The 26,364-nt window shown below is 42.9% G+C and overlaps 1 protein-coding gene and 1 pseudogene across 1 annotated transcript in view; one reads left to right on the top strand and one right to left on the bottom strand.

Annotated features, from left to right (window-relative positions):
* LOC124796159 (serine/threonine-protein phosphatase 6 regulatory ankyrin repeat subunit C-like) overlaps positions 1 to 26,364 on the top strand; it is a 121,665-nt gene that overhangs the window by 25,665 nt on the left and 69,636 nt on the right. The window lies entirely within an intron of this gene.
* On the bottom strand, positions 9,773 to 9,890 carry LOC124796485 (annotated as a pseudogene).

Genomic DNA, 26,364 nt, shown 5'->3' with positions numbered 1-26,364 from the left:
CAATTGAGACGCCTGACGGTCTCTGTATGTTAAAAGCGAAAGATCAAGAAGACTGCAGAAGGCGTTGCTACTGCACGATAACGCCCGCCACAACTCTGCTATGTTGCACACTTGAATCTTTTCCTGTTGCGCTGCCTATGGAGCGACCATCAAGATAACGGGCGTCGGGTGTGGTTTGACGACATTTTCAACTTCAAATTAACAGCTCTGTACGGGCTTGAAGTTGAAAACCCACATGAACGCTGGCAGACTTATCTAGACATCAGAGATTATAATGCTGATAATACTGTTCTAGTACAAATGAATTACAACATACGCTAATTTTATGACGAAAGTCTTTTGAATGAAACGAAATATCCATAAGACGAGCATGCCAAAATCATCATGAATTAGCAACATTGTACATACTTTTGGTCTCAGATCGGTCTGTGTATGCGTGCAGTCCACAACTTCTTGCAGTAGCGTTACAGGACTACCCTACGAAAGTGTGAAAATGTAGCAACAATGCCAGACGCACAACGAAATCCAGGTGACAAATTGTTGAGCGCCACAGTTTAGTCTATGCAATTCTGTATTCACAAGAAACTTAAAATTATGTGAGCAGAGGCAGAAAAAATAGGCGTTAACAAGTTTGGAACTCCGCAAGGTTTCCACCTATAGATCTACAGAATCAAGGTAGCCGGTAAACGTATCAAGCAGAAGTCTTCTTAAGATTTCCTTGCTAATTGTCATCTGCCTGAGATTGGCTTTTTCACAAAAGAAGTAAAAATCTTGACTTCAGTGTTACTGGAACAGACGGATAACGCAATCTTTCCTTCGAAAGGCAGGCACTTTACGCTTTTTTTAAATTTTATTTATCTGTTTTTCATCATTATTCCTTAACAGTTCCGTGCGGATGTCGCATGACACCTCGCTTATTCCATCTCCTTTTTTTACTATTATTATTGCAGATAGTGGCCAGACCCATGACCGAACATGATGAGCTGCCATGCCGGCTACCACTCAGCTAGCAGACAAATGTACTAAATAGACTTGGCCACTGTTTCTATGTTTCGATACAGTGTATCGATACGTGGAACTGTTTCAGTGTTTCGGAACGGCTGTGGTTCACTGTTTCGAAACAGTGGTGTTTCATTCCGCCCCTGTCTCGGATAACCGGACCAGATTCGATCTCGAGCCAGACACAGAAACTGTATCGTTGTTTCAGAATAAGGCTGTTTCAGTCCACCTGTCCTTGGAACGGACTAATTGTATCGAAACAGTGATGTTTCATTCCGCTCTGTGTCGGACGAGATTCGGGCTCGGCACAGGTACTGAAACACAATATACCACTTCGTGAAACAGTTTTCAAGAGTGTCGAAATCTTTTTGACAAGCAATAGCATGAAGCTTAAGATATCCGAAAATAAAGCTTCGTTTCTAGCTGACTGTCCTATCCCGAAATGGCGTAACGTCTGCTTTATAAACACTAACCAAACAGTAAAACAACGCATACTATTCACATTCAAAATAATAAGTATGTGAAAATCATTCAGTTAAATTACACTTTTTTATAACATACGCTTCTCTGTTCATGTACAGTAATCATATTAAGAAACGTAAGTAAGCCTACAACATTTTGAATAAAAAAAGTAGACATATACATAAATCTGATGTAGGTATAATTGCAGGCAATCTGTTTGACATATCACTGATAGTGTAATGGTGAACGGGAAGGACTAGGAAGCATGGTGAATTTATAGTAACGGTTCGAAACACCTTCAAAGACAAAATTTTTTTCTGTTATATTTTGTTATTTATCCGAATTATTTGGCGTTATTTGTGAGTCTATAGTCACTGTGCCTGTTATCCTCAATGATTCCCTTTGTGTGCATGGCAATTAGCAGGATGGGTATATTACCCGTACTAACGGAATGTGGGAATTCCAGTAGCATATCCGTTGTTTCTGCAGTTTGCTCCCACCTCCAGTTCCGTTCGTGGTGGTTCTTCTGTCTTCAGCTATGGCTGTCCTCAGCCAATAGAAAAGTATGAAAGTCACACGACACGAAAGCAGCGCATTTGCTGCATGAAATACGAAACTGCCAAGACGCCTAAGTGATGGTTTCATACTTTCTGCGATATGATTAGCGCTCTCGCACCTCATTCGTGTTTATATGGACATACTTATACAGTAGACATTCAAGATGATAAAATGTGTAGGTTTATTAAATTACAAAACACAAACTGTTTCACTGTTTCGAAACAGCGTATCGAAACATTACATTGTACTGTTTCATTTGTTTCGAAACAGTTACTTGTTTCAGTTTGCCCATCTCTAGTACTAAACATTGCTCCCTCTTTACTCCAGTGACGGCTAAGATGGAAAATTTTCAACGTAGAAGATGATATCAGTTGCAGTTTCTACTTGGAACGAACTTCCTGGACTCCAGAACACTAAATTTCCTATGTCACTGCGTAAGTGAGAATTGTTCAGAATACTTCATCAAAATTACGAGAAAAATCAAGTGAATATAGTACGATAATTCGCTGCCACTCCAGGAAGTAAATCGACAGTTCCAGTGTTGTCAAGCATATTCTGGGATGTTGCCACATATCAAGCTAGCGGCAGGAAGACCAGTGTTTCTGCTTCAAAACTGTTTCTGGAGCGTCCGGTACTTTACGTTTCAAAGCCACACAGACGACAGCCGGCCGACGAATTGGCCGAACGAGTAGGCCGATGAGTGTTATTCACATTCCTGTAAATAAGGGTCAGAGCTAATTTTCAGGTTCAGTAACTACGAATTGAACACCATAACTGTTTGGACAGCCCTACTTTTCAGTAGGTGTGTTTCTGAGTTAAGTGTACTGCAAAGTGAGAAGCTCATTTGCCAGACACAACTCATCGGCAGCCCTTTATTGTGTCACTATAACCCATACTTATTCTTTGCTATAATACGTGTTCATTGCCTCGACACCTCAGGGACCAACACACTACACACGCGCCCCATGTTAGGCGGCACGTAAATTGTTTATCTATCTATAGTCCTGTTATCTGAATGTAACTTTCTGTAGGAAGTAACTCCCTTTGGTTAGGAATTATTGCTGAAGGGCTTAACACTGACAGTAGTTTAGTGACAATAAAGAATATCCTTGGATACCAAAAAAGATACTGAATTTAATTTACGAAAGGAGAAAATATAAAAATGCGTGAAATAAAGCAGACAAAACAGAACTTACTCTCCTAAAAATTGGGACTGACAGAGAATCCAAAATGGCTAAATGGGAAGGGCAAGGAAAACTAAGTTGTGGGAGCATTCATGACTATGGGAAATATACCGCCTACAAGAAAATTGAGGAGACCTTGGAGAAAAGAAAAGCTCAAGAGCTCAGACAGCAAGCCAGTACTACGCAAAAAGAGAGAAAATCGAACGTTGGAAGGAATATGTAGAAGTGCTGTACAACGGAAATGAACCTGAAGACAATATTACACAAAGGGGAGACGCATTGTGACGAGGTGAGAGGTATGATATTGTGAGAAGATTTCGACATAGCACTGGACCACATAAGTCGAAACAAGGCATTTGGAGTAGACGATATTCCCTCGAAATCATTGAGATCTTTGGGAGAAAATACCATGACAAAACTATTTCACATAGTATGCAAGATATATAATGTTGGCTAAATACCCTCAGACGTCAAGAAGAACGTAATAATTCTAATTGCTAAGGTGACAGTTGCTGAGAGATGATAATATTATCGAATTATCGGTCCAATAAATGATGGTTGAAAAATACTGACACGAATTATTTATAGAAGTGCGGAAAAACTAGCAGAACCCAAGCTCAGGAACAATCACTTACTGAAGGCCACATCAACAACTACATATGCACAGCCCTCTAATGAGGAGTTTCTTCCTCCCGTCTTCTGAACGATTTGCTGCAGACCGCTACAACTTCTACCGCTCTGCCAAGCTCCTCACCTACACTAAAGTTTATAGTTATGTGATACACACACCCAATTCGGACCCACCATAGAGCTTTTGCTCTCTACTGCTTGCTCTAGTATCGAGGAATTTTTTTCCTGGTGACTTAACACGTGCCCTGTCATTCCGCTTTAACTAACATTTACCACGTATTCTCTTCATCGCTGATTCCACAGCGAAATTCCCCGTTTCTTATCAGACACTTGATTTACATCGTGCTGATGTGAAGGCACGTCTCAAATTTATCGCCTGTCTCCTTTTCTAGTTCTCAAACGAAAACATAATTGTGTTACAAAAATTGTTAAAGGTACAAGCTGATACGTAAAAGCTGTAGAATGAGCCATTCTGAAAGTCGGAATAACTTCGGCATTTGTCTACTGTGGTAAAACACTGAGAAGCAGCCAGCACCTTGACATTCTGCGGTTGTTTTGAGGTTTTGATAACAGGCGCTATGAAGTCGGGGTAGTACTTCGCAGGTGAGATGTAGAAGGGAAACAGTCTACAAAAGGCCAGCCGGGGTGGCCGAGATGTTCTAGACGCTACAGTCTGGAACCGCGCGACCGCTACGGTCTCAGGTTCGAATCCTGCCCCGGGCATGGATGTATGTGATGTCGTTAGGTTAGTTAGGTTTAAGTAGTTCTAAGTCCTAGGGGACTGATGACCTTAGAAGTTAAGTCCCATAGTGCTCAGAGCCTTTTGAACCACTTTTTGAGTCTACAAAAATGTATTTTACTTGTGGAACTTCCTTGGAGAACGTACTAACGTTCAATAAAATCTGAGCAGTGAAAGATATGTGGCAGCGACTTGACACTTTACCATATTGTGAAATATAAAACATGTGTATGGACAACCACTTCACTCGTGTGCTAGACAATAAGGTTGGATGTCTATGGAATGAACCAAAAAATTACCATAGTGAGCAACGAGTTACTAAGAAGACGTAATCCTGCACAACAGTGAAGAGCTTTGCCCATGGCCACAATGAGTGTATACTCTGACCTACATCTTCCTTTCGAGAGCGTCACACGAGAGACAGAGGGGCGTATCACTGTCACACGGCTGCATATTAGGGCACGAGTCACTGCACGTGGATCACGACGTGGGCGTGGTGTAGTGGGTGTGTCTGCACACGGGGTGTGGTGCACCAGTGGAGAGTGTGCGGTGCTTATGACACCAGGATGACCGAACGAGGTGGCCCAGTGATCCCCGGATTCGCATTCGGGGGGAAGATGGTTCAAACACGCGTCCTATCATCCTAATTTGTGTTTTCCGTGATTCCCCTAAAATCTCTTCAGGCAAACACCGAGATGGTTGCTTTGAAAGGTAACGGCTGACTTCCTTCTCCATCCCTCCCTAATCCGATTGGACTGATGACTTAACTGTTTGGTCTCCTCCCCCAAATGAAACAACGAACCAATGAGGCATGGTGGTCTTGTGGTGTCAATTCGTTTGTACTGAAGCAGAGAGTTGCTGAAGGCTCATGCAAGAGCAAAAACCTGATGAACTAATTGCAGCAGGGTCCACAAGAAGTGCACTCTTATATAAAGGTGTGGAATGCAATGGAGTTTGCCGATCTGATTGTGACACGCGAGTGTGGTCTCTTGGAGACGGAAATGTGGATGTGTGTAACATCAGAAGCACAGCCCTGAAAGGCTGGCTGATTGTGTTCTCCCCTGGGGAGAAAGAAGGGGTACATTTCCAGCATCATGTTGCCATTCAGTACATCAAGCCACTCCATTCTTGGCAGCACAGACAGGGCGGCATGGATTATCTGTCTGACTCTCTCCCCATCAACCCAACAGCGTTAACATCTTTTCTGGATAACATCTTTTCTGGATGATGAGCGCATCTCACTGAACATGTCGCTGGCTCCCGTGGCTCTAGCATACCTGGGAACCATACCTGGGAGCAGGAAGGGAAAGAGTCCCTTCCTTTGTCCGTCACGGGATACACGACCCACATTAGCACAGTCGCCACACACACAGGCGCAGCCTGGTTACTAGTGCAGCCCTAGCGCAACTCACCCTCTAAACATGCTGCGTGGTGTCTGTTTGTTCTATGTCGTGTCTCCCTACCACTTTCGCGCAACGACGCTCTGAGCGTGTTTTTCAGGGAATTGACTAGTTTGAACCTGGGACCTGTTGCTGGTAAGGAGACGTCAGACCACACATGACATGTAGAATTCAGAAGAGTTCAGTGAGACTAGCGATGATATAACCAAATGATTTCAGCGTCAGCTCCACTGCACTCCCTGTAAAAGAATCTTAATACTAACTAAATTTAGTGGAAGGGGTTCAAGGCTTTACTATTTGCAGTTAGCTGGTAAAATAACGTTTACCATTGGAAATTTTATTCTACTCACAAAACATTGTTTATAAACTGCACTATTGATAAAAGGAAATGTTTTAATACAGGATGGTAAAAACCAACTGCGTTCCACAAAAATGTGAACGAATATTCCCTGAATGGGTTTCCAAGTTCTACAATGGATCGAAGGATGACGTATGCCATATCACATCTATAATCTAGGTTTAAATTAAGTTTCACAAAAGAGAAAACTATCAAAATGGTCTACAGTGACCCTCAATTATCTTTAATTACTTATCTAACTTGTCGTAAATTACAATGGCTGATGTGGCTCTCAGTAATTATATAACAGAAAAATCATTGCGTTTCTGATTTTTACTTCAAGTGGCAAATGTGAACACCATGAGCTTTAATTGACGATCGACACTAGTATTACGCAAAAAGGGGTGTAACAGATGAGACTTCTGCAGTTCTGACTGAAGGCTCATGCGCTCAAAAATGCGGCATCGCGTGCGTTCATTACCTTGTCAGTGTTCGTCAGGGGGCGGCGGCCGGCGCAGCTCTGTCCAGCTCGCCCTCTCGGAAGCAACTCCCCTAACTTCTCATTACTACAATTTACCGAAGTTGGTTTAAAAAAGCTATCTGGCTGTGTTTTCATCTGACCAATCAGGGTCTCAATGTTAACCTTAAGCTCCGCCTACAAAAATTCTGTCTATCCAATGAGAAACGTTATACTTTTCGTGGTGGGGCAATGTTTTTAAAGTTTGCAAAAAAATGGTTCAAATGGCTCTGAGAACTATGGGACTTAACATCTGTGGTCATCAGTCCCCTAGAACTTAGAACTACTTAAACCTAACTAACCTAAGGACATCACACACATCCATGCCCGAGGCAGGATTCGAACCTGCAACCGTAGCAGTCGCGCGGTTCTGGACTGAGCGCCTAGAACCGCTAGAACACCGCGGCCGGCTTAAAGTTTGTAACGTAACAGAGACGCGAAAAAGTCTCACGCTAAAACTTGCAGCTGGTGTGGTCCTTTTAGCGTTATCGTAAGATCTATACTGTTCTTCTGGAGGGCTCTATCTTTTAACATGGGCTGGGGGGTGGTCCTAACGTAACAGAGACGCGAAAAAGTCTCACGCTAAAAACTTGCGGGTGGTGTAGTCGTAGCGGTTAGCTGGCGACGTGGGTGTCCGTCCCTTATCGTAGGGCCTTCTCGCTTAACACGGTTCTGCTCTCGGCTTCTCGTTTCTGCCCTCGGAACTGCGTCTGTCTCATGGGGGGAAGGTATGACATGCATTTAGGCATTCTTGTGTTAGTCTGTGGTATTCCATTTGCTCACTCGTTACTCGTATTACTTTGGTAATTTAATGTCACGATTTATTCCGAGCTATGTGACATACTACTGGATTTGCTTATCATGTCAGGGTTTTCATGGAAGGTGTTGGATTTGCCTGACACCTTAAAACCCTCGCTCTCATTTGGGCTCCCTCATCCGCACATCGCTGCAGATTACTAACGTAGAAAGTCGCGAACTAGACAGAACTGGACTCGCATAGTTACTGTTGACAGTGCCCTTGGGGTAAACAAAAATGCAACATTACCACACCTAGTATTAAGCACTAAACCTATCCCATAGCGCTTAATTATACACTCATGTTCAGAAAAAAACAGAATGCCTTGAACAGTTAGAGATAGGCGTTCATATTCACAGGACATGTACATTAGTATGTTCTGAGGAAATTATTAGCATTTGTACCATGTCGGTCCGCGGGTTCAAGGTCAACATCGATATGGTGGCGCAACTCCATCTACCTGTAAAATGTGGCTGTGGCTCCCACTGTCTCTATAAACCGACGGTGATGGACCAGTGTATCTTGAGCAGACATGCAGGATGCCACCAGACGTAAGAGCGAACTGTACCGTCAGATCAGTGACTCCAAAGAGGGCTCATTATTGCCATGAGAGAATGTGATGCATCCATCCGGGTTGCTAGTGTGGTATGATGTGCTTTGGTAGCACAGCGGGTGTGTGCAGAATGGTTCACGGAAGGCCATAAAACACAACGAGATGGCTCATGTCGCACCACCCAGCCATCCCCCGAGAAGATCGACACCTCAGACGAATGGCACTGCGGGACACATCTGCATCCTCCTCAGCTCTGGTACGACAGTGGAACGGTGTAACACATCGTACACATCAGCGTGATAGTCCGTAGTCGTTTATTATGGCATGGGTTATGTGCATATCGTCCACATCTCCACCTACCTTTGACGAATGTACAGAAACATGCTAGTGGTGTATGGAATGACGTCACTGGGGCAGGTATGGCGTCAGATAGTGATTTCGGACGAATCCAGGTTCTGTTTGTTTGAAACTGAAAGCTGCATTTTGGTTCGCCACAGACAGGAGGAGCGACATCACAGTGACTGCGTACACGCAAGACATACAGCGCCAGCTCGAGGCCGTTTGGTGTGGGGTGGTATTAGGTACAACCACAAATTACAGTTGGTGCGTGTCCAGAGCATTATGACCAGCGTGATCCACATGAACAACATCCTGCGACCTGTAGCCATACCCTTGCCGCACAACACTCCAGCAAGGAAATGCACGACCACATGTTGCTGCACCATCAAGTGCCTTCTTGGTGTCACAGGATGTCAGCCATTTGCCCTGGCCCGACAGATCACCGGACGTGATGTCAGTCGAAAATGTGTGGGATGTGGTGAAACGACAGATGCAGCGCTGTGATCCAGTATCAACCACCACAGGTGAACTTTGGAACCAGGTGAATGCAGCATGGATGTCGACTGTCGACACCACAGGACGCCATTTGCGCCTTACACACACGTGTCAATGCCATCACACTTGGGACAAGTTATCAGGCCTATGGCGGACACTGTGCCTACTAGGCAACAAAACATGGGCTGGACCGAGGTGACTGAAATGGTAATCGCTTCTGCAGAAAATACTAACGTACATGTCCTGTGAATATGTACTTCCTGTCTCTAGTCGTTCAAGGTGTTCTGTTTTTCCTGAACATGAGCGTGCATAACATGTGCACATGTTTACATTAATATGGTATTCTCACACAGCATGTAAGATTATTAATAGTGTTATTGTTCAACAGACTAACTACCCACCACCTACAGTGCTAGCAGTTTTACCCTGCTAATTGAATAACAGCTGCCCCCCCTCCCCCCCTCATAAATGACACAGTGGAAAAAAGTCAGTCAGTGAAAGGAAACAAATAAATCGTCCCATGATGCTCGTGATACACCGTGATTAGAATCATTTGATCCATTCACTGCGTAGCACTCCGTCTTCAGGCCTACCGGGACCATCCGACCGCCGTGTCATCTTCAGAGGAGGATGCGGATAGCAGGGGCGTGGGGTCAGCACATCTTTCTCCCAGACGTTATGATGGTATTCTTGACCAAAGCCGCTACTATTCGGTCGAATAGCTCCTCAATTGACATCACGAGGCTGAGTGTACCCCGACAAATGGCAACAGCGCATGGCGGCCTGGATGGTCACCCATCCAAGTGCCGACCACGCCAGACAGCGCTTAACTTCGGAGATCTCACGGGAACCGGTGTATCCACTGTGGTAAGGCTGTTGCCACATTCACTGCTTAGCCAATGTTCAAAAGATTGCTCGTGCGATTGGTTTCTTATGTAATATTACGTCTAATGGTCCAGCCTTCCTTTTATCAGTGAGCAAACACCTTTAAGACAAATTAATTACCCATATGAGTATAATCAAAATAAATGAACAAGGCACAAAGGATATATATTGTTACTCTAAGTTAAATAGGCGTACTCTTTTCATTCGTGGGTATTTTCACACTCGTTTTGCCTTTTAACCTCTTTACATTTGTGTCTTCCATTCTGTATTGTGATGGTTATGACTACTGACCATAATTATTTTTCCAAATTGCGACCTAATCATTCTGTTTCCTCTTCGTAGTGTTACAGGAAAATTGGAAATTTGTGGAAATTTATGGGACCAAACTGCTGAGGTCATCGGTCCCTAAGCCTACACACTACTTAATCTAACTTAAAGTAACTTGCGCTATGGACAACACACACACCCATGCCCGAGGGAGGACTCGAACCTCCGACGGGGGGATCCGCGAGAAACGTGGTGAGGCGGCATGGACCGCGCGGCTACCCAGCGCGGCAGCGTTACAGGGAACAAACCTCTGTAAGACATAAGTTTGGAACATTGTTAATACTCGTAAGTTCTTAATCCAGGCAGCTGTGCCAAACGTAGACTTGCCCGCGCAAGGCAAAGGTCCCGAGTTCGAGTCTCGGTCGGGCACACAGTTTTAATCTGCCAGGAAGTTTCATATCAGCGCACACTCCGCTGCAGAGTGAAAATCTCATTCTGGAAACAAAATATGTATTTATTTTTTTTAATAATTTCATGATGCCTTCAGCTGCTATTCTCTTTATTTGATTACGATTGTACAGTTTCGGCCTTAGGCCTTTGTCAAGTGTCTGAAACAGGATCATTATACATTGGATGTATTAGTATCACTTACGATTTTAAAGTAGGAACAAATCATATCTCAAGATATACTAGGTAGATTATAACTAACTTTATGGATTATTCTGTAATGGTTTATTGTGAAATGTACACCATTGGTCCTATGACTGCATGTAATTGTCACAAAATAAATTGTAAATAGGTTTTCGATATTTTAGGAGCATGTTACTTTTGAGCAGTTGTTGCAGTGCTCTTATATATAAGGTCTATGTGTTTATCGTGCTTACACTAGAAAGATCGTAATTATTTTACAGAAATTTGTTGATTAAGCTATATATGTCTTCGTTCTAAATTATATGTGATTATTGTTCGTCATTGATGTAAATATGATTGTATGTAAGTTCTTGAAAATAACTTGTAAATATTTGTTGTGTTGGCAGATTAAAACTGTGTGCCGGACCGAGACTCGAGCTCGGCACCTCTGCCTTTCGCGGGCAAGTGCTCTTCCAAGTTTAAAACTGTGTGCCAGGAAGCTTCATATCAGCGCACACTCCGCTAAAGAGAAAATCTCATTCTGGATTTGTTGTGTTATTGTGGGAGCACATCATTTTTGAACAGTTGTTACAAAGACCTTACTCATAAAATCGATCGCAATACTCTAATGAAATGGTACTGAGAAGTACGAGAATCAATTAAAACGTGCTTTATCTTTGGCATTAGTTATATTTCGTAACGAGTACAGCAGTTCCAGAGTGCATTCTCGTAGAACTGTTAAAGAGTTATCTAGAAATTTTCAATTTCGTAGGTCTTTTTGTTCACTTGAAACTCTGTCTGAGTGGTCTTTTACATGGAAGTAATTTTCAACTTCTTTCATCAATCCATGATTTTTACCTTTCTGTACTTACGCAAAATTTTTAGTGATTCACCTATATTAGGTTTTTTGTCGTTGGTGTCTTAAGTGTGCGCCAACGGCGGATGGGCTGTTGTGTGTTCTTCACATCTGTAATTCCTTTGTGTCTTATTCATAATGGCTGCCCGATCAAAATATGTCTCTTCGGACATGTCTGAAGGAACAGACACCAGGTGTCCATAATTAAGGTGAGGACGACCAGTGATCTCTTGAGTGTGAATGCACACCAACTCTTAACGGGAATCGGCGAAACGCCGCAAGTAATGAGGATAATGGACAAGAGGCGCTACATCAGTTGTGTGTGGATAAGTTGAGAATTTGAGTCTGAGGGGAGGCGTGCTGGGGTAGTCCATGAAGTTGCTACAACCACTACGTCCGGATGGCCCAGTGGTATGATCATACACTGCAACGTGCTGGCACCTGGGTGAGGATCTTCTGTAGTTGTAAAGCGCTTCAGACAGAATTTGCAGAATATCATTAGTAATTTTTCTGATCATGCCGTTGTAATAGGGGGTGACTTAAATTACTATTGCGAGTGTTATACCATCAAAACTGGTGACAGAGACATGGATTCGTGTGGCATTGTTCTGGATGTTTTGTCCGAAAATTGCCTTGAACAGATCGAGAAACAGTTCGAGAGAGTAACGTCTTAGACGTCCTAGCAACAAACAGACCTGAACTTATCGAATCAGTTAAAGTAGAGGAAGGTATCTGTGTTCATAAGGCTGTGACAGCATCTATGACAACGTGTCCTACAAGGAATATTGAGAAAAGCAGGAAGATGTATTTGCTCAGCAAGGATGACTGGGTACAAATTTCAGAATACCTCCGCAGTCAGCATCAAATATACGGTGTTGAGGAAGAAGATGTGGGTAACAAATGGAAAAAATTCAAAGCCATCGTTCAATATGCCCTACACAAGTATGCTCCGAGTAAAGTTTTAAAGGATGGGAAAGATCCACCTTGGTTTAATAGCCATGTGAGAAAACTGCTACTTAAACAAAGAGCAATTCATCTCAGATTCAAGAGAAGTAAAAACCTAGCTGACAAACGAAAGCTGAACGCAGCGAAAATGATCGTAAGGAGAGCAATGAGAGAAGCGTTCAGTGATTTTGAAAGTAAGACGTTTTCAACCGACCTGAGTAAAAACCCTAAGAGGTTTTGGTCGTATGTAAAATCAGTAAGTGGCTCAACATCGTCTATTCATTCTCTCAGCGACCACACTGGCACCGAAACGGAAGATAAAAGAGAGAATGCCGAAATACTGAATTCAGTCTTCCGAAGTTGTTTCACCGCGGAATATCGTAACACTGTCCCTCCTTTGAATCGTCGTGCAGACGTCCAAATGGCCGATATTGAGATAACCAATCGCGGATCTGAAAAGCAGCTGCAATCGCTCAGTAGTTGAAAGGCGTCAGGACCAGATGAGGTACCTATAAGATTCTACGAAGATTATGCGAAAGAGCTTACTCCCCTTCTAGCAGTAATTTATCGTAGACCGCTTGAGCAACGGGAGGTACCTAAAGACTGCAAAAAAGCGCAGGTCATTCTCGTTTTTAAGAAAGACCATAAGATAGATCCACACAATTATAGACCTATATCTTTGACGTCAGTCTGTTGTAGTGTTGTGGAACATCTTTTACGCTCAGGAATTATGACGTTCTTGGAAAATGAACATCTATAAAAATCAACATGGATTCCGCAAACAGAGATCCTGCGAAACTAAGCTCGCTCTGTTCCTCCGTGAGGTCCACAGCGCAGTGGACAACGGCGTCCAGACTGACGCCGTGTTCCTCGACTTCAGTATGGCACTTGACACCGTGCCGCATTGGCGTTTAATGAAGAAAACACGAGCATACGCAGTATCGGAGTAGACCTGCGATTGGATTCAAGACTTTCTTGCGGACAGAACTCAACACGTCGCTCTTAACGGAACAAAATCGACAGACGTAAAGGTAATACCCGGGGCACCTCAGGGAAGTGTGACAGGACCGCTGTTGTTTACAATATATATAAATGATCTAGTAGAAAGCGTCGGATCCTCATTAAGGCTATTCGCAGATGGTGCAGTTGTCTGTACCAAAGTAGCAACGCCAGAAGATAGTAAGAATTTGCAGAACGATCTGCAGAGAATTGATGAATGGTGCAGGCTCTGGCAGTTGACCCTGAACGTAAATAAATGTAGCATACGGCGCAAACATAGGAAAAGAAATTCACTACTGTACAGCTACACTATTGACGACAAACAGCTGGAGACAGCCTCTGTCGTAAAACACCTAGGCGTAACTATCCAGAGCGACCTTAAGTGGAATGACCATATAAAACAGATAGTGGGAAAGCAGACACCAGACTCAGATTCATCGGAAGAATCTTAAGGAAATGTAGCTCATCTACGAAAGAAGTGGCTTATAAGGTGCTTGTTTGCCCGATTCTTGAGTATCTGCGATCCCTATCAGGTAGGACTGGTCTAGAAGAAGATCCAACGAAGAGCGGCGTGTTTCGTCACGGGGTACTTTAGCTGGTGAGAGAGCGTTACGGAGATGCTAAACAAACTCCACTGTCAGACGTTACAAGAGAGACGTTGTGCATCACGGAGAGAGTTACTATTGAAATTTAGGGACAGCACTTTTCAGGGGGAGTCGGACAACATATTACTTAACCCCACATACATTTCGCGTATTGATCACGAGAAGAAAATTCGAAAATTAGAGCCAATACAGAGGCTTGGGGAATTGAGACAAAATTCATCAACCGACCACGACATAACAGCCCGGATAATTATAATGGACATAATACAGAGGCTTACCGACAATCATTCTTCCCACGCAATATTTGCGAGTGGAACAGGGTTGGAGGGATCAATAGTCGTACCGAAAGTACCCTCCGCCACATACCATTAGGTGTTTGCGGAGTATGATGTAGACGTAGACGTAGAGAGACAACCCCTGCAGTGGCGAGTGACGGGAGGCCGGCGGGGTTGACCTCTCGTCATGGGGGCCTCCAAATGTCGAAAGCTTCGAGGTTCGCTGGTCTCTCGGGACCAGACTACTTTAATCAAACTCCAAACGAGACCAAAATATTTTCAGTAAATAATTGGTAGTTTGGAATTAGAGGCCCCAATATCAGGCCATAGCAACTGCCAATGGGTGTGTTGAAAGGTCTCTGTTGGATTCCTTTCATGTTAAGTTCTTAAATCTGTTGTCATTTACGACATAAATTCCTCTTCTAAATTTACTGTGGTGTTTCTGACTATCTGGGAGGAGACTGAGCAGTGAAATGTGTTACTTTTACACATAAACAAGAACGATCTGTCACACTACTACACTTTAAAACACAGTTTATATGTAATTCATGTCACACAGTCTCACACAGAACCTACATCCGCTTTCTTTTATATACTGTATATGATAAGATACTGTCATCCCCTTCCCTTCTGTGTGAAAGAATGAATGAGCAAACGTATTTCTAGTTGCATGCTTTATGGTAGCAGACAAGCCTGTCTGCTAGAGAACAGTAGCACCAACGTCGGAACAGGTAGCTACGCTTTCTAGAAGCAAAGAGGTTTCTATGCTTAGTATGGTCCTGTCCGTCCCTTGTCATGTTGGTGTAGGAAGCTGCCTCTCTGGTCACTTCCGCTTGTATTTGTGAGGCACCCCTCAGGTAGGGGCCCAGGTCAGTCTGTCCGCGGCGAGCGTCTGAAGTGGTAAGATCTCCGGCTAAGCACGTGTCTGCTAAGTCCGTAGGACAATGGATTTCTTAAGTTCAGCCTAACTGAAAATTTAACCACCTTTATTTCAGGTTTACCTCTAAAATATCTAATGTTATCTTAAATTGCAACGCAGTGTATTTCGAGTGTGAAGTTCAGAATATCTTCCAGTAGTTGCTTTGTCACTACTTTGTGAGTAAAGTGGAACCACGTGTTGATCAGTAACTCTAACTAAGATCATCAATCTTAAATGCGAATGTGCGTGAGATTATAACGTCTCGTCTTGACGATATTTTTCAATATAGCAACTTCTCTTTATGTTCAACCCACGTGGGCTGTACTTTGTGAGACCAGTACCATGTGCTTATACAATTGTTTGACCCATCAGGTTAATAGTAAGACGATAGTAACCAGTTCGAGGTTTTTCTTTTGTAAATTGCTCTTCGATCTAATTTATTTTAACTATCAAAATTATTGTGGAGTTACACTCTTTGTGTAAACCAAGTTGACCACGTGAAGCTTGTGGTGTAATCATCAAAGTAGCCCTCAGCTATTGTTTAGGGAAGATTTCACAGAGAGTTAGTATGAATTTAGTGTGGTAATTTCATGACAGACAGGATTCCGCTACGAACATAACTTCTTTGGGTGAAAATTGAAGCCGGCCGAAGTGGCCGTGCAGTTAAAGGCGCTGCAGTCTGGAACCGCAAGACCGCTACGGTCGCAGGTTCGAATCCTGCCTCCGGCATGGATGTTTGTGATGTCCTTAGGTTAGTTAGGTTTAACTAGTTCTAAGTTCTAGGGGACTAATGACCTCAGCAGTTGAGTCCCATAGTGCTCAGAGCCATTTGAACCATTTTTTTTTGAAAATTGAATCGGTTGGTTGTGGTTAATTTCCTCTTGGATATGTTTCAACGTTCTTCGTGTGTTATTTTATGAATGCAGAGTTGTATGTAGTCTCCCAATCTTGGCTCCCTATTTGATGTGTTCCGTAGGATTACAAACTCACATTTTCACAGTCCTAAATAAGGCACCAGCTTAGTTATGACTCACGTTTAATATGCTGAAATTTCAATGATCAATGTTAAAATAAATTTCCAAATATAAACTGATTTATTTCTTTTTATTTAAATTCTCTTATATATATATATATATATATATATATATATATATATATATATATATATATATATATATATATATATATCACCGGTTGTCGTATGACTATTAAAAGATTATAATTAATGTTAGTCTGGTTGGGAATTTGGTAAGCTAGACTGGATACCTGGTGAAACAGTCGCTCAGTAATGCAAGGTTAACTTCCCCAGACAGCTCACAGCTTTTAACCCGCTTTTATTGTCTATCAGCACCGCTTTCATAGCAAATTAAAGCAACAACATTACAGTGTGTTCAAAATTTTTACAATTTTTGTAAAACGTTGCTTGAAACTGAAAAAGTGTAGAAGGATGCATCTTCGAAGCTGATTGCAGAACGATTCTACTGCCGCCAACGTACATTCCGCCCAAGGACCTCGAAAATTAGACGAGAGAACTTAGGGCTCTTACGGAGTTATGTAGATAGTCGTTTTTTACTCACTCTGCTTACTAGTGGGATACCAATGGAAATGAGTGGTAGTGGTCCAAGATACGTCTGTCATGATACGGTGGCAGAATCATGTTTGTCGACCACAGCTGGACTCTGCGATAGGGCAGTCCACCCTGAAACCACGGTAGCTGGAGCTGCTACCGTGTTGCCAGCCCTGCATCGGCCTGGGCAGCAGCTAGCCCACCATCATCGTGGAGCAGTAGGTAATGTCACCTACCCACCGCCTACTGGACAGAAGTGGAGGGGGGAGGGGGAGGGGGTGGAAGCCAAGCTACCACACTTGTAGCCAGGCCAGAGCTGGCCACTAGGACTGGAGTCATGGGCGACAGAGGCAGTTGCATCACGAACCACCACTCGGGTGACGCCACACACTGTCAGCATTCCTGGGTAACACACACACACGCAGGAAGCTGCTGGACACCTCAGCCATACTGCTGTTGCCTGTATTACACCTGGGCCGATACCCGTAGTAAGGATACACTACTGACCATTAAAATTGCTATACCATGAATGTGAAGTGCTACAGTCGCGAAATTTAACCGACAGCAAGAAGATGCTGTCATATGCAAATGATTAGCTTTTCAGAGCATTCACACAAGGCTGGCACCGATGGCCACACCTACAACGTGCTGACATGAGGAAAGTTTCCAACCGATTTCTCATACACAAATAGCAGTTGACCGGCGTTGCCTGGTGAAACGTTGTTGTGATGCCCCGTGTAAGGAGGAGAAATGCGTACCATCACGTTTTCGACTTTGATAAAGGTCGGATTGTAGCCTATCGCGATTGCCGTTTATCGTATCGCGACATTGCTGCTCGCGTTGGTAGAGATCCAATGACTGTTAGCAGAATATGGAATCGGTGGGTTCAAGAGGGTGATACGGAACGCCGTGCTGGATCCCAACGGCCTCGTATCACTAGCAGTCGAGATAACAGGCATCTTATCCGCATGGCTGTAACGGATCGTGCAGCTACGTCTCGATCCCTGAGTCAACAGATGGGGACGTTTGCGAAACAACAACCATCTGCACGAACAGTTCGACGACGTTTGCAGCATCATGGACAATCAGCTTGGAGACCATGGCTGCGGTTACCCTTGACGCTGCGTCAGACAGGAGCGCCTGTGATGGTGTACTCGACAACGATCCTGGGTGCACGAATGGCAAAACGTCATTTTTTCGGATGAATCCAGGTTCTGTTTACAGTATCATGATGGTCGCATCCATGTTTGGCGACATCGCGATGAACGCGCATTGGAAGCGTGTATTCGTCATCGCCATACTGGCGTATCACCTGGCGTGATGGTATGGGGTGCCATTCCTTATACATCTCGGTCACCTCTTGTTCGTATTGACGGCACTTTGAACAGTGGACGTTAAATTTCAGATGTGTTACAACCCGTGGCTCTACCCTTCATTCGATCCCTGCGAAACCCTACATTTCAGCAGGATAATGCAGGACCGCATGTTGCAGGTCCTGTACGGGCCTTTCTGGATACAGAAAATGTTCGACTGCTGCCCTGGCCAGCACATTCTCCAGATCTCTCACCAACTGAAAACGTCTGGTCAATGGTGGCCGAGCAACTGGCTCATCACAATACGCCAGTCACTACTCTTGATGAACTGTGGTATCGTGTTGAAGCTGCATGGGCAGCTGTACCTGTAAACGCCATCCAAGCTGTGGTTGACTCAATGCCCAGGCGTATCAAGGCCGTTATTACGGCCAGAGGTGGTTGTTCTGGTTACTGATTTCTCAGGATCTATGCACCCAAATTGCGTGAAAATGTAATCACATGTCAGTTCTAGTATAATATATGTGTTCAATGAATACCCGTTTATCATCTGCATTTCTTCTTGGTGTAGCAATTTTAATGGCCAGTGGTGTGTATTTTGGTACTTCTGGCTGATTGTCTGGCGTTGCATAGCGTCCACCTGCACCTGTCTTACTTAAGACAACTGCATTGTTATCAAACAGACCTCAAGGGATGTGATTTAAGGTATTATGTTATAAACAAATAGACACAGCCTACAGCCTCTCCACCCGGTCTTCTTTCAGGTGCCCCAGATAAAAAGGATCAGGATGGGGATGGAGTGCTACTACAACGATGATGTGACTCAATGTAATTTGTTACTAACAAACGGACACATCCCGATCCACTCCCTATGCTCCCCAGCCCCAGAGTGAATCCCTCCTAACCAAGTGCCCCAGTTATAAAAGCTGATAAGCGGGACGAGGAGGAGGAGGAGCGGTGCTTCATCCCCAGTGGCCCTTTGGGCTTCCCACCATTTCATTGCGTTCCCATTGGCTGAGAGACGTAGGGAGGGGTTTCCCACAATTTTTTAGTCTCATGACCACCATCACACAATTACCTATGACTGATTGAGGGTTCTGCTGGCTGACTTTAATCAATTGCCACTGGTTTCCTGGGGGTGGGGAGGGAGGAGGGAGTGAAGGTAACCTTGAATATAAGCCAACCAAATGTATAACCTGATAGCAGATGTGTAACCTGACACCAGATTTGAAAAGGTCGTTATGTACGCCAGAAGTAATCCTGCTATACTAGTAATGTGGCCTCGAAAAGATGGCTGAGAATTTTGCAATTTGTGTTTTAAATTGATTAAAAAACCGATGGCAGCACCAAGGATTTTGTTCGGTTGTTCATTTCACTTAGAGTGCGGATTTCGTTTTGTTTGTCACTCGATCACTTCTTGGCGTTTTTCTCTGTGCGTAATTGATAAAGAGAAGGAAATAAAATGTTATTTTGTTTAAAAGTCAAAACCTAGTCCTCACATTCTCATTTAGCATGAAGTTACTAATAATTGCTATTTGAGAGAAATCATTCATTCTGATAAAAAACAGGTGAGACCTTAAACTGTGGAATATTACAAGTAGAAAAGAACTGTCAAAGTCAGAGATTTTTGAGTGACAAATGAACGCAAAGTAGGTCATCCAAAGTATTTAAAAGTTAAAGAATTTTCACTTCAAGATCGTTTAAGTCATAAAAATAATTAGGGCTATATGTTTAAAAGGGTGTAACAGTGAGTTATCTATTGCAAAGTACAGAAAATAAGAAGGACTGTCAAAATTCATACATTTGAAACACTGGATTTTTTGTGAGGGAGATGTGCATAAAGAAGAAGGTAGCAAAATATATCAACCTTTTATGTGATTTTACTAAAAGCACAATAGAGAAGTGAGTGGATTTAAGGTCTGTGACTTTTTTTTTTTTTGTTAAAGAGTGGTCTGATATGCGGATTTGTAGTAGTGATTCCTGGCTACCCTAAAAGGTTACGAGTACCAAAATCAAATTATTTCTGTTGTAGGAACAGTTCTAGAACGCTACCTCTTACAAATGTATTTATACAAAATAATTTCAGATTAATTTCGATTAGTTTCTGGGTTTCAATCTTTGCTATTACTAGACAGGATAAGATACGTAATTGCATTTTTCCGTTAGTGTGTTGACGTCACTATAGGAGGCACTAACTATTAAAATCACTGCTACTGACCTTAACAACATAATATAACATAACGGAAAGCATATAAAAACTATATCTATATCAATCTACGCAAACAGCTGCCATTTGTGTGCTCGATTGGAATTCCCCAGAACATGAACTTCTGAGTAGCGACAGTGTTACCACTGAGTTCCTTCACATTAAAAATCATAATTCATAAGACTATTAAATTTTTTTCTCAATTTCTTATCTTATTGAGGTGGGGTTATATCTGCTACTAACAGGGCTAGTTATGTGAAGTTACAGCTGCAGTTCCACCACTGTGCACATACTCGTCCATCATCTTGATTGTCAGTCGATGTGTGGGAACGATCATACTCGTCCATCATCTTGTTCTTTATACATCCCATCATGCTGTTCATATATTCCCATTTGTACCATGAATATTGAACTTTGAGATCAACTCATTGCATCTTTTCAGCTTCAGTTACCATAGCAAAATCATTAGCCAGATTCAGGCCCAAATTTACTTGTCTAGATCCACACACAGTAACACTATACGTGATGGTCAACAGTAGTACCCTTGATGGTGGACTTCCCTGCAGTTCTGCGAGATGTGGCAGATGTTGCTGCAGCTGCAACGGAGTCTGGTGTAGTGGTACAGTACAGTTGCCCGACACCAGGTCTGATAAGTCAGGGAGCCCATCTGTGGGCTGCTGCTGTGCCAGTACGTGTGTGTTCCCACCGAACAGTTCCGCTACCTCCGATTCAGGGACGCGCTGCGCTGCTAGAACAATAGTGAACCATAAGTATATATTTGAATACATATTTGTTAATAACTATAGCTACAGTTAAATTATTATTAATATTAGATACTTACTTTCAGATCTAACAGCCTTAGTGCCCTTCTGTTGCGGGTATTGGCTGGTCCCTGCAGCTGATACTGCTGGCACTTCATCATCCTGTCAGTACAAAGAACAGACCTTGAATGATGGGAGCTCAGACTGCTGGATTCACAGTATAATAACAGGAGGGATGAGAGAGGTCGATTTCCATTGCTCCATTGGGTTTCCACCATTTCATTGCCTACTCCCACTGGCTGAGAAAGATTGGAAGGGGTTTCCCATCAATTTTATATCACATGATCGTTATCAAGTTATGTCATGTCCTCGAATATAACTAACGAAGATGCCTAAGGGCTGTGAGGTGTTCCCTGGGTGACCTTGATCCATTCCTGTTGGTTCCCCAGGGAGAGGAGAGGTGGAGGGGACCAAGACGTCCAAGTGTGTAACATGGTACCAGCCATGTAACCTGACACTGGATGTGATAAGATTGTTATCTGTTCTTGAACTGGGCTTGATGATCTATGAACATTAAGTATTCATGACTCATGTTTTTCTTTGAGTTTTGAGACTTGTCTTTTCGATGTGACAGATGACTTAAATCAAAATTATTCCCCTTGAAACAGAGTGAATAGCATGAGTTGCCTATCTGCCATCACTGTACACTTCTCCATATGAAATTCGTTGCCTATCTTCCATATTCATAAATAGCAGCACCGGATTTCATTTACTCACTCTTGTGATGAAGCTATTCTTCGATCTCCCGATTTCATTTCCTTAGTTTCCGCGTCCATCCGTACCTAAAGTACGTCCACAGGTTGAACATATCGAATTTCAGACCTTCATCATTAATTGCTTTGCATTGTATGCACTGAGTCTCTCCAGATTCTGCTTCGCCGGTTCTTATATCTTCCCATAGTCTGTCATCGTCATCATATTCGTCATTGTCGTTCACAAAGCTCACATATGGTTGGTGAGAAGTTGTGGGTTCGATAGCAACAGTGTGCAATTGTTTTCTTGGTATGCATGCAAGCTGGTCAATACGTGAAATAGATATGCACTCACACATTCTGACCTAATGACCTCAGAATTTCCTGTTGTGCATGTTGTCCATTTATTCATTACTCTATAACTGACAAAGTATTTATTGGGAGCTACAGCGATCCTTTTCTCAATTTTGACTGCAGGATCACTTTTTGCAATGTGTCCATTCAACGGATTCTTACATTTCATATTAAGCTACAGGGCAGCTGGAGTGTGAAACATGGTGGTCCAATAAAGTTACTAATACCCTTGGTGTGTTAGCATACAAAACTCTCAGACATTCATATGCATACTGGCACTGGTACTGTGATCGAATTTCCTCAGAGTTATTGAGATCCTTGCGAGAGCCAATCGCTCCAGAATTATTGCTCGTGATATGTAAGCTGTATGAGGCAGACCAAATACCCTCAGACTACACAACTGGAATCACTCAACAGAGGAAAGTCCACTGGACCTGACGGGATTCCAATTCGATTCTACACAGAGTACGCGAAAGAACTTGCCCCGCTTGTAACAGCCGTGTACCGCAAGTCTCTAGAGGAACGGAAGGTTACAAATGATTGGAAAAGAGCACAGGTAGTCCCAGTCTTCAAGAAAGGTCGTCGAGCAGATGCGAAAAACTATAGACCTATATCTCTGACGTCGATCTGTTGTAGGACTTTAGAACATGCTTTTTGCTCGCGTATCATGTCGTTTCTGGAAACCCAGAATCTACTCTGTAGGAATCAACATGGATTCCGGAAACAGCGATCGTGTGAGACCCAATTCGCTTTATTTGTTTATGAGACCCAGAAAATATTAGATACAGGCTCCCAGTTAGATGCCATTTTCCTTGACTTCCGGAAGGCGTTCGATACAGTTCCGCACTGTCGCCTGATAAACAAAGTAAGAGCCTACGGAATATGAGACCAGCTGTGTGGCTGGATTGAAGAGTTTTTAGCAAACAGAACACAGCATGTTGTTATCAATGGAGAGACGTCTACAGACGTTAAAGTAACCTCTGGCGTGCCACAGGGGAGTGTTATGGCACCATTGCTTTTCACAATATATATAAATGACCTAGTAGATAGTGTCGGAAGTTCCATGCGGCTTTTCACGGGTGATGCTGTAGTATACAGAGAACTTGCAGCATTAGAAAATTGTAGCGAAATGCAGGAAGATCTGCAGAGGATAGGCTCTTGGTGCAGGGAGTGGCAACTGACCCTTAACATAGACAAATGTAATGTATTGCGAATACATAGAAAGAAGGATCCTTTATTGTATGATTATATGATAGCGGAACAAACACTGGTAGCAGTTACTTCTGTAAAATATCTGGGAGTATGGGTGCGGAACGATTTGAAGTGGAATGATCATATAAAATTAATTGTTGGTAAGGCGGGTACCTGGTTGAGATTCATTGGGAGCGTCCTTAGAAAATGTAGTCCATCAACAAAGGAGGTGGCTTACAAAACACTCGTTCGATCTATACTTGAGTACTGCTCATCAGTGTGGGATCCGTACCAGGTCGGGCTGACGGAGGAGATAGAGAGGATCCAAAGAAGAGCAGTACGTTTCATCACATGGTTATTTGGTAGGCGTGATAGCGTTACGGAGATGTTTAGCAAACTCAAGTGGCAGACTCTGCAAGAGAGGCGCTGTGCATCGCGGTGTAGCTTGCTGTCCAGGTTTCGAGAGGGTGCGTTTCTGGATGAGGTATCGAATCTTTTGCTTCCCCCTACTTATACCTCCCGAGGAGATCACGAATGAAAAATTAGAGATATTCGAGCGCGGACGGAGGCTTTCCGGCAGTCGTTCCTCCCGCGAACCATACGCGACTGGAACAGAAAAGGGAGGTAATGACAGTGGCACGCAAAGTATCCTCCGCCACACACCGTTGGGTGGCTTGCGGAGTATAAATGTAGATGTAGATGTAGATATGGACTATAAGAAGAATATAGTAATTCATTTTCCACGGAAGGTGTGTGCCAGCAGGTGTGAATATTACCGAACTATCACTTTATACTTACACATGCTATTTACAAAAGAATGTAAAAACTGATAGATGCTGAGTTCGGTGAAGAAACGTAGAATACGCGAGGCAGTATTGACCTTGAGAAGAAGAAAGGCAAACGCACATTTATAGTATCTGTAGATTTACAGAAAGCTTCTGTCAGTATTACTTGAAACACATTCCTCGAAATTTTTAAGGTAGCAGGAATAAAATACAAAGATAAAAAAGTTACCTACAACTTTTACAGAAACCAAATGGCAGTTAACAAAAGTGCCAGGACGTCAAAGGAAACCAGCAGTTGAGAAGGGAGAGAGACAGCGTTGTAGCCGCTCCTCGATGTCATTCCATTTTTCCATTGAGCAGGCAGTAAAAGAAACCAGGGAGAAATTTGGAGAGGCAGTTCAAGTTCAGGGAGAAGAATGAAAACTCTGAGGTTTGACGGCAACATTGCAATTCTGTTAGAGGCGGCAGTTGAGTTGAAAAATCAGTGGAAAGGTATAAGACTAATATCACAAAAGTGAAACAAGGTTAATGGAATGTGGTTGTATTAGGTCAGGTGATCTGATACAAGAAGATGAGGAAATGACACACTAAGAGCAGTAGATGAATTCTGCATTTTGGGCAGCAAACTAACTGTCTATGACCGCAGGATGGACATGGACAATAAACAGCGGAGACAAGAAAAGATCAGAAGCTTTTTCTATAGAAGAATGCTGAGGATCAAAATGACTACATCGAATAATTGATGAGGAGCTGTTGAATCGAACTGGCAAAACAAGATATTTATGATGCAGTTTGAGTATAAGATGGAACCGGATGATAAGACATATCATGGCGTATCAAGAAATACCCAGTTTCATAATGGAAGGAAGTGTGGGCGGCAGGATTGATGGTGGAGACCGTATCTTGAGTACAGTAAGCAAGTTCAAATTGATGTAGGTTGCAGAAGATATGCGCAGATGGAGAACGTTGCACAGAATAGCCAAGTGTTAAGATATGCATCAGACCAGCCATCCAACTGAAAAACACAACAATATCTTATTTTTAATTTATTTGCGACGCGGTGACATCCTGTTAAGAAAAAAAATTGGGTATCAGCTTCCTGTGTCTATCAAGGCTAGTTTCGTATCTCGTATCTACTATTAATGCTGATTTTTCTTAATAGTCTAGATGTTCTTTTTTCATTCCTATATTATTATGATAAACTGACTTTTCAAACCGTCGAGCAAAATCCGCACCTCAAGAATGAAATACACATTTACTCAACATATACAAGTTACGCAACAGTTTTATCTAAAACAACAGCAATCCTGTTTACTAATGTCTAATAAAGTTCGGTAAGATGCGTGAAAGAGTATGTTTTGTGGATTCTGGAAACTTAATCGTTGTCATCCACAACTCGAACACTGGCCCTGCTCACACCTGTTCAATGGTTGATTGGGCCAGCATTTTTGTACCTCGAAGAACTGGGAGAATAAAAAGAGGATAAGTAATAATGTCTTCATTTGCTGTAGAAAGTGTAGCGTTTTCCTTCAAATAAAAGCCGTTCGTATCAGCTAAAATAATAAATTGGCCAAAGAAATCAATGCCTATTTCTGTATTTGTGAAATAATAACCTAGAATGTAAATTGGAAGTAAACCATACAAGCCGTCAGTGTTCATGTCTCTGGCATTTTTAGCGTAAAGCTGCTGCACTGACATCACTGCAAGATGCCCTTCAATGGCACATCAAAATTGATCAAACCGTACATCTGCGACGGCTTGCTGGTATACGGAGGTGACTCTCCACCTGATCGTGGAGGGGCAGAGGGAAGTGGAAATTCTGAAAAGTTAATTCAGAAGAGAACAAATAGACATAGCTAACGTATTAGTAATCGTGGTTTAATTGTTGTGGATTAAAGGTGGAGCTGAGATTTTTATAAGTGGCAGGAAAAGGAGAGCGCAGTCAAATGGACGTTTGTGACGAGAGTAATTCCCCCAGAGGCTGTGCTTTAACGGAGTAAAACTCAGATTGCAACTAACAGTGTTCATATTGGAACACCATACAATAA

The sequence above is a fragment of the Schistocerca piceifrons genome, chromosome 4 (assembly GCF_021461385.2).
Source record: "Schistocerca piceifrons isolate TAMUIC-IGC-003096 chromosome 4, iqSchPice1.1, whole genome shotgun sequence".
Lineage (NCBI taxonomy): Eukaryota > Metazoa > Arthropoda > Insecta > Orthoptera > Acrididae > Schistocerca > Schistocerca piceifrons.
The sequence above is the reverse complement of the archived record's forward strand: the minus strand, read 5'-3'. Positions and strand labels throughout refer to the sequence as shown.